The sequence below is a fragment of the Crinia signifera genome, chromosome 19 (assembly GCF_055691185.1).
Source record: "Crinia signifera chromosome 19, ASM5569118v1, whole genome shotgun sequence".
Lineage (NCBI taxonomy): Eukaryota > Metazoa > Chordata > Amphibia > Anura > Myobatrachidae > Crinia > Crinia signifera.
In genome coordinates, this window is record NC_139226.1 from 19,702,964 (window position 1) to 19,718,225 (window position 15,262).

The window sequence follows — 15,262 nt, forward strand, 5'->3', positions numbered from 1 at the left end:
TGGGAAGCACATAAAGCCACAATCAGAGGCTTACTCATTTCAAAAACCTCAGCAATTCGAAAAAAAGCAGCGGCACAAATCCAGACCCTGGAATCTCAGCTTGCAACATTACTAGCCCAACACAAACTTTCCCCCAACTCCACATTGCTAGCACAAATTGAAACGCTAAGAGGTCAACTAAATACACTCCTCTCACATCGTGCTGCGACCATCCTAAAGAAACTCCAACAGCGTTTCTACGATAAAGCTGACAAAATAGATTCGCTGCTAGCTAATAAACTACGTCGCCAACAAGCATCCAAAGCGATCGACAAATTATACTCCCAGAAGCTAAACTCCCTCACTTACGACCCTAAAGAAATGGTAGAGGAGTTCCGAACTTTTTACAGCTCTCTATACAACCTGACTAACCCCTCTCCCACCTCCCCAACTACAACGGAGAACTTAGCCTCTTATCTGGCCGACACACCTCTGCCCACACTCACAGACTCTCAGCTCTCCCCTCTAAATGCTCGTATCTCGGGAGAAGAGACCATCGCGGCAATTCGCTCCATGCGACCCTCCGCTGCCCCAGGCCCAGACGGCTTTACAGCCCAATACTACAAACTTTGTGCGAAGGAGTTGTCCCCTCACCTCACTGAGCTCTTTAACAGCATCCTAGAAGGCGCTGCCTTCACCACGGAAGCGACCCAAGCAGACATCGTGGTGATCCCAAAGCCAGACAGAGATCACACTAAATGCTCCAACTACAGACCGATCTCACTACTGAACGTAGACCTAAAAATCTACGCCAAAATTCTGGCTAACCGGCTAGCCCCTTTACTCCCTCACCTGGTACACCCAGACCAGGTAGGATTCATCCCTTGTCGCCAAGCGTCAGACAATACAAGGCGGGCAGTAGACCTAATCCACACCATCCAAAAGCAGAAAACTCCATCCCTGGTCCTAGCACTTGACGCAGAAAAGGCCTTTGACCGCATATCCTGGCCTTTTGCCTTTGCGGTTCTAGGCAGGATGGGTTTCACAGGAACTTTTTTAGAAGGCATTAGAGCATTATACCGCACTCCGACAGCCCGGGTCTCGGTCAATGGAGCTACATCTGACAGATTCAAGATAGCGAACGGTACACGCCAGGGTTGCCCCCTCTCCCCGCTCATATTTGCTCTTATTATGGAGCCCCTGGCGGCGAGAATACGTAACAACGTTAATATCCGCGGTATCCGCACTGGCCCCTCTGAACACAAAATTGCATTGTACGCTGACGATGTTTTAATAACTCTCTCAGACCCGGCCGGATCCCTCCCTTCTCTTCTCTCTGAGATACGACACTACTCTCAATACTCTGGCTACAAAATAAACGTGGAGAAGACCGAGGTACTTGATTTTCATATCCCAGAAACTCTCAAATCCGACTTAAAGACCCTGCTTCCTTGTAATTGGAATAAAAAGAGGATCAAGTATCTCGGAATTTACCTTACACAACATTACCACCAACTGTTTCAGGCTAATTTCCCCCGACTCTTAGACACGATTAAAAAAGATCTTACCTCATGGTCATCTTACTTCATCTCATGGATAGGTAGAATTAACTCTGTTAAAATGACAATACTCCCTCGTCTCCTTTACCTTTTTCAAACCCTCCCAATATATATCCCCCCCTACGTTTTCAAAACCCTACAACACCAAACCTCCCAGTTCATATGGGATAAAAAACGTCCCCGAATTAGACTAAAGCTACTTCAACGTCCCTCAAGACAGGGTGGTCTGGGAATTCCAGATTTTCGGAAGTATTACTATGCCTCCCAACTCTCACAAAGCGCTCAATGGTGTAACCCTTGGGGAGCGGAAAAAGTATGGGTAAAGATCGAAACAGAAGCACTGGGGTTGGCCACAATGGCATCCCTGCTGTGGCTCCCCAGAGCCAGACGCCCTCGCACCACTCTCGCCCACCCAGTGGTCTCCCGGTCTCTAACTGTTTGGGACTTCGTAAACAAAAGATTTAAATTAGCACCAACCCCCTCTCCATTAATCCCCCTTTTTCACAATCCAGATTTTCCCCCCGGATTAGGCCAATCCTCCTTTAGTAGTTGGATAAAAGAGAAGATCTACTATCTCAACGATATCGCCATCGATACTAATTTTCCCCAGTTCTCAGACATTCGTGGGGGTACGGCAATCCCAAACATAGACTTCTTTCGCTACTTGCAAGTCCGGCACTTTCACTCAAAAATCCTGTCAACCCTCACCGCCAGACCCCTAACATCTTTTGAATATATCTGCTGGAAGCGCTCTTCCACCAGAGGTCTAATCTCCGCAATCCACTCGCTTCTGGGGACAAATTCTGACCCCACAAGGGCCTCACATGAGCTTGCCTGGGAACGGGACTTAGGTCACCCTTTAGACTCTGAAGAATGGGAGGAAATATGGGATAATGCCGCCTCCAGCTCGATCTGCGTGAAGACCAAAGAAAACATATACAAACTCCTATATCGATGGTACTACGTTCCCTCCCGACTACAAAAGATGTTCCCGGATTCCTCAGATAGGTGCTGGAGAGGATGCGCGGCTGAGGGAACATTTATGCACATCTGGTGGTCCTGCCCGAAAATTGCCAACATTTGGAAAGAAGTAACAACGTTACTCTCAAGCTTGTTTGAGGTTGCCGTCCCCCTTGACCCCAGATACTTTCTTCTTCCCTTAAACCTCCCCACGCTTACACACCACCAGAACAAATTACTCCGCCACATATCCGCTGCCATGACATGTCAAATAGCAATTGACTGGAAAAAAACCACACCAGCCCCCCTACAAGCAGTAATCTCCCGCATCTGGTATATCCACAAAATGGAATACATGACGTCCATCATACGCCATTCCACTAAGAAATTCCATAAGGTCTGGTCCCCCTGGCTCTCTTCTCAAAACTCTCCTTCCCCATTTGATTTCTGATCTTTAGGTTTGGAGGCCACCCCCCCCCCCCCCCCCCCCCCCCCCACACACACCCCTCGCTTTCCCTACTCTCTCTCTCGCCTCGCTAAAATTCTCCTGCTGGCAGCCAGCCACACTGCCAATGCGAGGCTCCACTCTCTCTCTCTCATTCCTTATAAAAATCTGGATCACACCGATGTTTAACAGCAACGATTTGTATACCTATTGTTGTCCTTGTACCGTAACAAGATTGTATTTATCTGTGATTCACCTAATAAATTGTGTTTAAAAAAAAAAAAAAAAAAAAAATATGGGAAAAATCTCCCAAAGTCTCTCACTTTCTGAAACTCTCACCCTATTACATTTGGCCCCCAGTCTTTGCACCCTATGTAGGGAGAGATGCATGCCACAAGTGAGCCACGGTGTAGCGTACCAACTTCTTCTTTATATTTGTATCTTACTCGAACCACAGATGCAGCAAAACACCACTCAATCTGTGCATGTGTGAGAGAGTTGTAGATTCCCTTTTGCCAGCAGATGGCAGTGTTTTCAGAGACTCGCATACACTAGACCAGGCATGTCCAACCTGCGGCCCTCCAGATGCGCTGAAACTACACATCCCAGCATGCATTGCCATCATTCTAGCATTCCCTAATAGAAAAATTGTAGCAAGGCATGCTGGGATGTGTAGTTTTAGCACATCTGGAGGGCCGCAGGTTGGACATGCCTGCACTAGACCTTTATATAGATAACTCCGTGTCACTCTGAAACGCTGCCATCTGTTGGCAGCAAATGACACTACATCTACTAGCTTTGGAAGCATTAGCTTTGAGCTGGCTTACTAGTGTGTGTGTGTGTGTGTGTGTGTGTGTGTGTGTTTATTTACATATTTTACAGGCGCATATTCTCTATTTAATCCCTGGCATTAACACCAAGCAGTGATCGCATATAAACACATGTAGAATGAAATGAAACCGTATATAATACAGTAATTACATATATCAAAGGAATTTACATTTTATTTAAAAATACAGTATATATAAAAAGAATTGAATAACATTCATACAGAACAATATCAGTTATATCATAATAAAAAAAACCTCAATAATAGTATAGAAGGTCACAAATAAAAGTGAATTAGTACTTTTAATTTTTTACTCATAATTCTCCTTAAGTTTATTTATTTTTAACCTTTTATAAGGGCAATGATAGCAACCTAAAGCTTCTTGATTGCAACCCCATTCACTGAAAATATTTAGATAGGTAGGGATGTTAATAAAAAAAAAATATATATATGTGTGTGTGTGTGTGTATGTATTTGTGTGTGTCTGTGAGTTGGTTTGGACATAGAAAAAGGCAGCACTTGTGAGACTTGTGTAGGACATTATACATATGTAATGAGTGCCACCCTCTTCTGTGTCCCTGTGTTGGGTTTCTGTAGATTAGGAGGGTCCAGTATTCTGGAAACCACTTAGAAGTGTGTATGTGTGTGTGTCTGTGTGTGTCTATGTATGTATGTGTAAATATAGATAGATATAGTAAGCTTGCGAGCAGGACCCTCCTACCTCAATGTCTGTTTGTTACTACCGAGTTTTCTTTTTTATGACGTTTCCAGTTGTAAAGCGCAACAGAATATGCTGCGCTATAAAATAAAAAGTATACGTATTTGAAAAAACAATAAATTCATTGCTTAGTTAAGTGGTTCCCAAACTGATTGTTCTAACGCGCTGTCATGCGTTTAGGCCGCACAGAGGTTAAATTACCCCTGGCCTCCATCAGAGCAGACTTACAGGGAAAAGAATATAAACCATTATGTCCGTCCCATGATGCAGTGCTCAGATGCCAGTCACCCATAACCACGTAGCTCTTGCCCCGTCTTAGTGAGCAAGGCTGCACGACGTAGGGTGGATTCTCGTTGCGTCTGTTGCCAGGGTGGCGATACGGACTGTATGGTTGTGAAAGCCCTTTCATAGGTAGCCTGCACGGAGACATCTGAAAAACCAGCGCGTTTTAATAGCTACCGTGCCTCGGTGTACACAAGCCCTGGGACGTATATGCTGTGCTGCTTTGTACCGACTTAGACCCAAACGCATTTGAGAAAAAAACAAAACATTGACTATCCCCCAGAATATCGCCATTGCGTGCCACTCCGACTCAGGACGTTCCTCGCACCGCTGCCCGTGTACCTGTATATGTATTTAAAAAAGTGAATCCTGTCTATTACCACATAACTAACCCTAAGGAGGAGAACTAAACACATTTTACTTTTAATATTTATTTTTTCCTGAAGTTAACAATGACTAACTTTAGTCCTAGGGGTGCCGTGAAAAAACATTGTTACTTCGGGGCACCGTGATTTTTTTTGGAACCACTGGCATAGTTAACCCTTTAATTGCCTGCATCTGTGAGAGATATCTAACAATGACAGCGTCGCTCACATTTGTTATATAAATTCAAAAAAAAAAAAATGTTGTAATGGGGGGGGATTGTTTTTCCTATATAAGGTAACATTACAGGTCATGATGAATAACAATGTTTGCTTGCCAATGTTCACACCTATTTTGACAAATTGGCACTCAAAGGGTTAAAAATTATTATTATTTAGGATACAGTTTTTCGATACTTGTTTCCTAGCACGGCGCCCACGATATTAAGTCGTACGACATATAATCACATCGCATGCCATACACCCGATGCAATTTTAAATTGTATAAGCCCCCTATACGATTTTTTTTTTATTGTATAAGCACCCTACAATGTTAAATGCACCCCCACGCTACCCCACAATGAACGCAAACCCGAAGCGTGGCGAGCGCAGCGGTACGCGTACTCCGACCTTTTCATACCCCCACTATCCACGCCGACGTGGAGTTGATTTTATATAGTGTGGCAAGCGCAGCGAGCCACCGAGCCCAAAGCGTGGAGACGGGACGCGTATAACTTTACATGTATTCCGCATCCCCTTGCAGGGCTCGCTGCGCTTGCCACACTATATAAAATCAACTCCACGCCGACGTGGATAGTGGTGGTATGAAAAGGTCAGAGGACGTGTACCGCCGCCCCTCACGGGCTCGCACTCGCCACGCTTCGGGTTAGCGTTGATAGTGGGGGTGCTTTTAACATACTAAGCACCCATCACGGTTAATTATCTTATAGAGGGCACTGTTAACATTGAAAAACCCATTAGGGTGCTTATACAATTTTAAATCGCATACCATTGTATATGCGATACAATGGCATACAATGCGATGATATACAATTTAAAATTGTATAACATTGCCTGCCATCGCGTAACATTGCATCGCATACCATCGTATACCTTATGGTCTGCGATGCGATGGGCGCCGTGCTACAAAACAAGTACCCAATTTCCTGTGTAAATACTGTATATACAAGCTACGTTTTTAACCAGGTCTTCATGTTGTACAGATCCCAGGATGGACTTCTCTCTCCGGGAGATATCAGAGGTGCGGGTCCTGTCACCGGTCCGGCTGTGCCGCCCCCAGACGCCCGTCTGTGCCTTCCCGGTACCGCTGCCAGCCACCGAACACGATTGTACAATCCTCTCCAGCTGCTACTTCTGTACGAGGGAGAACTGGCGGAGGAGAGAAACTGAATCAAACTGTGCTGGTTGTGGATTTTTTTTTTCCACTGTAATTAAGCTTAGTCTATAAATAAACGTTTCTCCTTTGTACGTCCGGACTGGAGTTTCCTAGTGATTATTTAATAATAGGGCACCGTGGGGGACAGATGAAGCCACGCAGAGCATTATAAATGAGCTGCAGTAAGAGAGCGGCCATGTGTGACATTCTCTCTAAGTTCCGGGAACTTCAGTACTTTCCACCAGATTATTAGTCTTCAGTGCAGCGGTCGGTAGGTGTTCCGGTGCCGGCCTGAGGTCTGTAATTACAGCGCTATCTGCAATCTTGGGTTCTCTAATCGTACAGTATAGAATTGTTTTTGACCAGAAACTTTGTGTATATGCAAAGATTGAAAGGTAGACTTTTGTGATGTACGTTCTTTTAATGCGCCGTGTAACATTTTATAACACTGTGTAGTATGGTTTGTAAAATACTTCAGGGCCAATTCAGAACCGTTCGTTCGGATCTGAACTTGGCCCAGTGAAGGTGTGGGGGGGTTCGCATGCTCACCAAGATGTTTGTTCCGGACAGGGAGGGCCAGGTCTGGGCAGGGGGCGGTAACAAGAGAACTCCCAGCGTTTTATGGGTGAGGTGATTGCTACTGTCCTATTTGCTAGGCTGTGAGAGTATACGCAGCCTAGACAGCAGATCTGAATAAGGCCCTTTATGACTATAGGATGTAGGGTATAGAAATGTGCTGCCATCTTCCGGAATTTGGAACCACTCTGGCGAAAGCTGTGTGTGCTCTAGATTATCAGTTTTTTAGTCTACTTGTTAAACCCCTTCTCTGATAATTGTCACAAAATCTCGCAGGTTTAAATTTCACGAATGCTGTCGGTGGTTTTGTCATTTGTGTGGGAGCACCGAAGCGGAGACCCAGGGCGCTGTCCCTGCCTGTTAGACATTGCTAGGTGACCTTTTCAGAGTAAGATAATGGCGCCCACACACTTAACCTAATTAGCTACAAAGCAATGGATCTCACGTTCACTTCCAGTTTGGGCTTTAGAAAATATCTTCTAAGTTACAAACGCACAAAATTTATTTGAGTTTGGTCCAAAGGGAAAGAAATTTAACACGCTGCTGTTATTTCAGCGCCTACTCCAGTTATTCCAGCCCATTAATATGGCATGGCAGGTAAACTGGCATAACAGCATGGTATATGAAGGAAGGGTTCGTGGATGCGGGTGCAGAGATTGTATATAGGGGCAGTAAATGGAAGATGATGGGATACTGTATACATAGGTGTGTCTGTGTCCCAACTGGAGCTCTGTTGGTCGCCCCCCAGTGGCCATAGAGGTGAGGAGCAGTGTAAGCAATCTAAATATCTATATAATATATGTATATACTGTAAATGTACTGATAGATAGATGGTGAGTCTATCGTCATCCAATAAACCTTTATTTCATTTGTTTTAGATCAGGCATGTCCAACCTAGTGGCTATCCTGCTGTTGTGAAACTACAAGTCCCATCATGCCTTGCCCCGGTTTTGCTAAAAGTGAATGCTAAAACTATGGCAAGGCATGCTGGGATGTGTAGTTTCACCACAGCTGGAGAGCTGCAGGTTGGCCAGACTTTATTTAGCTAATGGATATAATTGCTGTGGGGACTGAAGTCACAGCAATGACCGGACTCGCCTCCGGTTGCCAAGCCCAAATGGTTTACAGCCATGATGAGCCCGGACAGGCCCCCACTTCTGTGGCCGGTGGTCCTGCACATGATCCATTCAGGAATACTGACCAATACCATGTACAAATACCCGTAAGCATCCATCCCAGCTGTATTATTTCAATATATACCAATATTTAATGATGAAAGCAGCCCGTCCACACAGAGCAGTCGGGACTTATCGGCTATCGATATTCAGTGGATCTGTTTTTATTATTTCTGCTCTTGTTACAGCGTTGTCAGAACTTTGTCTCTACCTGATGGCCGCTGGCAGGCGTTCCCCTGAGGACTCTGTGCCATGATGTGCGAGCTGGAATCTAGCAGAGTCAGATATCTCTCGGCACGGTGCACGTACCGGGTTATAGGAAGCGAGCACCTCCAATATTCCCAGTAGGCAGAGAAGAGACAAGACAGAGAGAATAACAGAACAAAGGCTTTCTCTGTAGGAGGACGCCTTAACCCCGTCACTGCTGCAACCGCACCTGAGCCTACATTGGAGTCCTTTCTTAAGTCTTTGCATTAAAATAAGAAATACCATTGGTCTAATTACAGGTCCATACCTACCCACGTGTACTTTACTGGAACAGTAGTCATTGGTTTGCAGGGAAGTTTTATTTAACCGTTTACATATAGTGGATTGTCCCAGGTTCCGGACTAGCTGCAGGTTTCGTGCCGAGTAAGAGCTGACTCTATATCTGTGCATATAGCACAAAGCTGGGAGGCGCAGGTTCTAGTGTTTGCATTATAGGAGTTATTGGCAGATGCCACGTGGGCTCATTTCTAGCCTTCCAGAGTGCCATGCATTGCCCTTCCGTTCAGTATCCAGTAATTACAACACCGTTCATGGTACCTACCTGGCAGGCATTGTACTACAAGCTGCAATCAATTCACAACTTGACCTCCTTCCCGTAGGATGAATGATGTCCGTTCTCAAGACTTTGCGTGCCCATAGTATGGTATGAGGTATGCATTCAGCTATGGGGCTGTTGGATAAGCAGGAGGTTGCAGCTAAATATCTGCGTAACCTTAATGAAAAATGCTGGGGCTTCAGAGTGCGTTCTAGACACAGCTCCGGGGCTCCAGTGTGCGTTCTAGTCACGGCTCTGGGGCTCCAGTGTGTGCTCTAGTCACAGCTCCGGGGCTCCAGTGTGCGTTCTAGTCACAGCTCCGGGGCTCCAGTGTGTGCTCTAGTCACGGCTCTGGGGCTCCAGTGTGCGTTCTAGTCACGGCTCCGGGGCTCCAGTGTGCGTTCTAGTCACGGCTCCGGGGCTCCAGTGTGCGTTCTAGTCACGGCTCCGGGGCTCCAGTGTGTGCTCTAGTCACGGCTCCGGGGCTCCAGTGTGCGCTCTAGTCACGGCTCCGGGGCTCCAGTGTGCGTTCTAGTCACGGCTCCGGGGCTCCAGTGTGCGTTCTAGTCACGGCTCTGGGGCTCCAGTGTGCGTTCTAGTCACAGCTGCGGGGCTCCAGTGTGCGCTCTAGTCACGGCTCCGGGGCTCCAGTGTGCGTTCTAGACACGGCTCCGGGGCTCCAGTGTGCGTTCTAGTCACGGCTCCGGGGCTCCAGTGTGCGTTCTAGTCACGGCTCCGGGGCTCCAGTGTGCGTTCTAGTCACGGCTCCGGGGCTCCAGTGTGCGTTCTAGTCACGGCTCCGGGGCTCCAGTGTGTGCTCTAGTCACGGCTCCGGGGCTCCAGTGTGCGTTCTAGTCACGGCTCCGGGGCTCCAGTGTGCGTTCTAGTCACGGCTCCGGGGCTCCAGTGTGCGTTCTAGTCACGGCTCAGGGGCTCCAGTGTGCGTTCTAGTCACGGCTCCGGGGCTCCAGTGTGCGTTCTAGTCACGGCTCCGGGGCTCCAGTGTGCGTTCTAGTCACGGCTCCGGGGCTCCAGTGTGCGTTCTAGTCACGGCTCCGGGGCTCCAGTGTGCGTTCTAGTCACGGCTCCGGGGCTCCAGTGTGCGTTCTAGTCACGGCTCCGGTGCTCCAGTGTGCGTTCTAGTCACGGCTCTGGGGCTCCACTGTTCCTCATAGTCACGGCTGTGGGACTCCACTGTTCCTCATAGTCACGGCTGTGGGACTCCACTGTTCCTCATAGTCACGGCTGTGGGACTCCACTGTTCTTCATAGTCACGGCTGTAGGACTCCACTGTTCCTTATAGTCACGGCTGTGGGACTCCAGTGTGTGTGCGTTCTATGGGTTTATCTTTCCTAACCTGCCCATTGGAGCTATTCCATATCCTCTACACAGCATCGGACCTTCTCCACTCACAAGTGATGACCGTGAAGATCTTGGCCCAACATTGGTTATGGGGAGAATACCTCTATTAGGAGAACTGCAGCCTCTTTGCTGGTTATCGTCCAGAGAAATCCACTTAGTTTAGTGGAATGAGAACGTAAGTGCCTGAGACAGAATGAGAAATCAGACCTATAAATCAAGGTGAGCGGCGGGTCTCCACAATATTCACTCTGCATTACTCCCCCATTCCGTACAGTGGGCAGCAGGGATTTCCCTAGATACAACTGGTTCATGGACTTGACAGGGTCAATCTTTACCTTTCACATTGGTTGCAATACAATCAAAAGTAAGCTGGGAAATAGTTAGAGAAATTAGTAGAACAGACCATTTATTTCGCAGCGGTTATTGTTGTTTAAAGGAACCGCTGGGTTCTCTGCACATTTCTGCCGCTTTATACTATTGTTCCACCTGTATTATCCTTGGTCATCAATACGGACTTTGCTCAGGAATTCTGAAGCATATTTACTAAGATGGGAGTTCTATTGATGATAGGATGTTGCTATGGGAAACCAATTCTTTGTATTTATTATGCACCATCTGGAAGATAATAGATCGAATCTGATTGGTTGCTATTGGCACCTTCCCATCTTAGTAAATGTACCCCATAGAACCGGTCATCTGATCTATTGTACAGATTGTAAACCAGCAATACTTTCATACAACCATTGACCGTCCTACAATTTACCCGAAACACATACGAAGGTGTGGGTAGATTTTAGACTTGAATGCCCAATGCCGAGAAGGTGAGGTGGGGACATATATGTAGTGGGTAGGGGTTCAAGTGAGCCAGAATGGGGCGGAACTGCGTTCGGTCAGTTCCATTTTGATGGCGGAATGGTTCCGCCTCCGTCTGCTCACCTTGCCCTGCCTAGGGATGCCAATCCCAGGGCATTTTTTTCAATCCCGGGAATCGGGATTGAAAAATGCTCAATCCCGGGATTTGCATACCTAAAAGAAAACTGCCCCTGAGCCCCACATTTACTTACATTGGGGAGGGGGTGGAAGCGGGTATGACGGGGGCGGCAGCAGGTATGATGGTGGTGGCCGGAGGCACTTGTAACCCTGCATACTGCCGGGAAAGGTCAGGCGGTGAGAGGGTTTCGGCGCTGGAGGTGCGGCGCAGCGTGACCTATGACCTAATCACGCTGCGCAGGCCGCACGCCGGTTCGGGAACAGCCGGGCAGCGTCTGAGAGGGTGCTCAGATGCTGCCAAGCAGTAGACTGCGCATGCGCAGGGGCGGATCCAGGATAAAATGACAGGGGGGGGCACCATGATAAAAGAGGGCTTAGGTGGGGGAGGGGCGGTGTTAGTGGTGCCAGTGTACATGCTAAGAGAGCGGAAGAGAGAGGGTGGGAATGGGATTAAAAATAGGCCCTGGCATTTAAAGTACGCAGGCCGAATTGAGGCAGAATTCACATAATGCCACACAGATTAAGCCGAAATTCATAATACGGTTCATAAACAGGGACATTGTCCACCAAAGGCGCGCATTAAACATTTACACCATAATGTCCATTACACATTAAGTTACACGCCATTATGTCCATTATGTATTATGCCAAACACCATAATGCCTATTGAAAATTATGCTACATAAGTGCTACTTATTTACATACTCATTGCCAAGGGTTCCATGCTCATTGCCAGAGGTTCCATACTCGTTGCCATGTGGGATTACATGCTCATTGCCAAGGGGGATACATGCTCGGGGTAAATGGGGGACAGCCGCCATGCAGAAGTGATAGCCACTGACAGTGGCAGAGCCTGGCTGTATTCAGAGCACTGCAGGTCCCGGCTAATTGAAATAATACCCCTTTCACACCAGAAAATGCATTCCCACGTTGGCCCCTTTTACACCAGCCTAGTCCCTGCATTTTCTGGTGTGAGGGGGAAAGAAAACCACCCCTCCCCCCCTTTAACCAGTTATCTCATTTAACCAGCTATATCTTCGGAACCAACGGACCCATTTACATGAGACAAGTATCATATTGAAGAACTTTTGAGTGGGCTTTGAATGATTTTGGTCCAGTGAAACTGGAACGTTTGGTTCCAGAGTAATCTGTCCTCAAAGAACATGAACAGCCATGAAATTACATTTCAAAAATAAAATAATCGGTTTACACGCAATATCTCTGGAACCGATTGACCGATATGGACCAGCCTGGTATCATATTGAAGGCTTAGCGATTTGGAATTAAATGAGATCAATCACAAGCTTCTGTGATGCCATGGGGGGACTGGCACCCATCGGAACCGGGTGGGGGTCGGAATTGACGGGTCCCATATTATCCTATGGGAAAAAAACGTTACAGCTTTGTCAGGCGATATCTCCGGTTCCCAGGGGGCTAGAGACACGGGGCTGGGCTTGTTGGAAAGCCATGGTCCTCAGCTACAAGGAAATGACAGGGGGCACGTGCCCGGGTGCCCCCCCCCTGAATCCGCCACTGCGCATGCGCAGTCTAATCGCAAAATCCCGGGATTGAAATCCCGGACATTTTGGGGCCAAATCCCGGGATCCCGCCGATCCCAGGATTGGCCACCCTAGTCCTGCCGTCTGTCCCTGGCTGCATGCTGAAGGAGACCGCTTGGCCCACAGGCAAGGCAGACTTGTCCCCTGGGAGCTCCAGCATGTTCTCTCCATTCAACTTTCCCCACCCGCCAGACCAGCCTTTAAATCCCTCACCTATCTGGGTGGAGGATTGTGCAGGTCTCTGCAGCTGGTCAGCAAGCGCTGTGGAGCCAGGACTCAGAGTTTCCCCATCCCTGTGGGTTGCAGCCTTCCCACAGAGTTGGAGCTGGAATCACCACCGGGCAAACCATGGGAGTGGCGCATTAGATGTCTGCCCCATCCAGGAGCATACTGTGCACTGACCCCCACCGCAGATTACCCGCTGAGCGCTGAGGAAGGGCTGGAAGCTGTGTCAAGGGGCTCCATAGTGCCACTGCGTGGGAAACCTGGCTGTCTCAGAGCAGGTCCATCCGTCCGCAGCTATTTAAAATGACATGATGGCTCGCGACACGTGAGCCAATTGGAGCTCGCTGCCCAGCAGCCAATCAGGAGCCACCGCTGCCTGATTGGCTGCTGACCACAAGCTCTGATTGGCCCGTGAGTCAGTGCGTCATTTGAAATATCCATGCCATGGATGATGTACCTGCTCTGATTCTGAGACAGCTGGGTTTCCCACCGCTCTGCCTGGCTGTCTCCTTTACCACAGAGTGCAGTGCACACAGTAAATTCCCCCTGGCACTGTGCATGTAACCCCTGGTGGCACTTATGTGGCATACTGTAATATTTAACGGGCATTATGTTGTGTGGCATAATGTCTAATGGGCATTACGGTGTGCATAATCCCATTTCCCACAAAGCCATGCCCTGCCCAATTCCTGCTACGTGCCTTTGGCGCGCACTGTTCTATTTTTAGGTAACGGGTTGTTTTGCACTGTGGGGCATCATTTGAATTAGGGGTGGTATTCTGTGGCCCGCATTATTCTTTTCATGGGTGTGTGGGATGGGCCATTAATGTAAATTTTGCAGGGGGGGGGGGGGGGGGGAGAGGCAGGGGAAGTGGGTTCCACCACCTCTCCAGGACCACTTTAAGCACTGGTAGAGGGTCTAGCTGTAATGGGGGCCCAGTCACTGGTGATACTGTCCAATGCTTTGCTGACCGTTTTCTTCACTCACCACTTGGGGATCACCTGGGCCATCAAATCATTAATAAGGTTTTACATACTGTAAGACGCACAGTTCCACATTTCTTTATTTCAGCTCCCCGGACTTATATGTGATATATGACTCTCTCTGCACATGTTACATCTACCCCACCTGCAGTGCAGCATGGTATTGCCCAGTTACTAGCTTTTTTGCTGTGCTTACAAACATCAATCAAGCCCAGAGTATGCAAAGGAGTGACTAATGTCTGTCTTATGAATGGCAGCTTGGTATAATGTTTGTAACTGGTTCCAAAATGTTTTCTTTCAGTGGATGCTGATGCACAAAATGAAAGAACTGCAGATAAAACACAGGAAAGTACGCGCTAATTGATGCTGTAAGTACAGCTGTTGGTGCCAAGACAGTAATGGCGTTACCCATGCCAATCTCTGCTGGTTTTCGGTAGAAGTCCCGTTGATTGCTCTCTTCACCTCTGCGGTGACTGTAGGAAGTGCACACGGAAGTACACTGCCGCTTGGCACAGGGATGACAATTCCTGGCCAGAGAAAAGCATGACCGCATCCAATCCCCCCAGTCCTGGACTTTAACAGTAGCGCGGACTCATCGTGCACAGGAGGAATTGTACTGTATGTTTAGTTGTCCGTGAAACACGTTTGATGATCTGGACTGTATCATTACATACTCTTACTTTTTCTTGGTAATTTAGGGAGTGTGTATGAAAGAAAATGCATTTGCATATTTCCGTACAGTTGCTGGGTACACGTGTGCAGCTGCGGCTGAATTAGCGCGGTCTCTGAGTCAGGCCCAGCACAGGAAGTAGTGGTGCAGATAATCCTTATCCATTGGGGCCCTATTCCCTATAGAACCTTTACTCTATGTCACGGGTGTCAAACACAAGGCCCGCGGGCCAAATCCGGCCCGCCAGACCTCGTCATGTGGCCAGCACAGCCGCCGCCACCCACCCCCGCCTGGCGCCGATTACATTACTGCGGGAAGCCATCACAGAGTGAGTGTCACATCACATGCAGTGACACTCACATGACGACTCGAGACTGAGAGACATACCTA

The 15,262-nt window shown here is 48.0% G+C and overlaps 1 protein-coding gene across 1 annotated transcript in view; it reads left to right on the forward strand.

The window, feature by feature from the left end:
• The window catches only part of ETFB (electron transfer flavoprotein subunit beta), a 50,196-nt gene extending 43,569 nt beyond the window's left edge, over nucleotides 1-6,627 (forward strand). Inside the window, exon 7 of the mRNA XM_083162148.1 lies at nucleotides 6,358-6,627. The gene's annotated coding sequence lies outside the window, so the exon portion shown is untranslated. The remainder of the gene's footprint in view (nucleotides 1-6,357) is intronic.
• Nucleotides 6,628-15,262: the final 8,635 nt, after the last annotated feature.